Source organism: Artemia franciscana, chromosome 16 (assembly GCF_032884065.1).
Source record: "Artemia franciscana chromosome 16, ASM3288406v1, whole genome shotgun sequence".
In the NCBI taxonomy this organism is placed as follows: domain Eukaryota; kingdom Metazoa; phylum Arthropoda; class Branchiopoda; order Anostraca; family Artemiidae; genus Artemia; species Artemia franciscana.
In genome coordinates this window covers 35,172,543-35,174,338 of record NC_088878.1, presented here as the reverse complement: position 1 = coordinate 35,174,338, position 1,796 = coordinate 35,172,543, and positions in this window count along the sequence as shown.

Sequence of the window (1,796 nt, the reverse complement as noted above, 5' to 3'; positions counted from 1 at the left end):
ATCTTTTTAAGATCAGATAAGAACAAGTTCCGGATCGACACAAGCCCCAGAGCCCGGGGGCAAGTGTTGGAAGTTATGCCCAGAGGGTTCTCACCCACACCCTTTACCCAGAACGTATCCGATTAAAATTTTGAGATAACCATTAAGTTGGAAATAGTTCCAAGATCAGACAAAAAACTACTCGGTTTCAACATAACCCGCCCCCAGCCCTGAGGAAGGGAGCTAACTTATGCCCAGGGGGGTATATGAGGTTTTTTAAGGAAGAGACGGTCGTATAAACTTTGGAGGGGACTCAAATGACTAGAAATTGAAAGTTCTGATTTCTGTTTTTAGAAGCAACACTATAGCATTGCTTGTAGTAAAGGACATAAGGCTTCTATGTTTTATTAATTATTTATTCATTTCCCAGTGGCACTTTATATGGAAGATGTGACCTATAGACTTCAGAGGGGGCTCATTCGATTGACAATTGGGAGTTCTATTGCCTTTTTCAAGAGTCAAATGCGATCAGAGGACAAGTAGCTCCCTAAGCCCTTTTCCCCCAAAAATGCATCTGATAAGGATTTTGAGATAGCTATTATGTTTCAAAGATCAGATAACAAAACCCCGAGGTCAGCACACACTCCCCAGAGTCCAAGGGCAGGTGTTGCAAGTTATGTCCTGGGGGTATATATGGTTCTTATGGAAGGGGGTTCTCACATAAAACTACAGAGGGGGCTTATTTGATTGAAAACGGAAATTTCTAGTTTACTTTTTAAGATTTAAACATAATTGAAGGGCAACTGGCTCCCCACGCCCTTTTTTCCCCAAACCCAACCGATAATAAATTTGGAGATAGCTATTTGTTAAAATTAGTTAAAATCAGATCACAAAAACTCCGAGGCTGACAAATCACCCAGAGTCTGGGGCAGGCGATTTAAGTTGTACCCGGGGGTCTTATTTGGTTCTTATGGAAGAGGTGCTCATATAGACTTCAGAGAGGGCTCATTTCATAGACAAATAGAAAGTTCTAGTTCATTTTTTAAGAGTCAAAAGAGATCGGATGGCCCTGGGGGCATATATGGCTGTTAAAGAAGGGGTGCTCGTATAAACTTCATAGGGGGTTTATTTTATAAACAAATTGAAAGTTATATGATTTTTCCTAAGAGTCAACAGAGATCAGAGGTTCAGTAACCCCCCCCCCACCATTTCTCCAAACCCTTCTGATAAAAAATTTTGAGATAGCCAATTTATCAAAAATAGTTCAAAGGTCAGATAACAAAAACTCAGAGGTCGACACAATCTTGAGTTCTTCAATACCCAAGACAGGTATTGTAAGATATGCCCTTGGGGTTTATATGCTTGTTATGGAAGGGATACTCGTATAAATTTCAGAGGGGGGCTTATTTCATTAGAAATTGAAATTTTTATTTCACTTTTTAAGATTCAAAACAGATCAGGAGGGCACCCCCCCCCCCCCGTGCTGTTTTTCCCTATATCAATCAGATAAGAATTTTGAGACAGCCATTTGGTAAAATTAGTTGTAACATCAGATAATAAAAACTACAGAGTTGAAAAAAAAACCTAGAGTCTGTGGGCAGGCGTTGTGCGTTATTCTCTGGGGGCACATTTGGTTCTCATGGAAGGGAAAGTTGTATGAATCTTAGAGGGGGCTCAATTGATTTGAAATTGAAAGTTCTAGTTCTCTGTTTAAGAGTCAAAGGTGATTAGATGGCAAATACCCCCCCCCCCCCCTCCCGTGTCCCCTTTTACCAAATGGATCCGATCGAATTTTGTATATAGCCATTTTGTCCAAA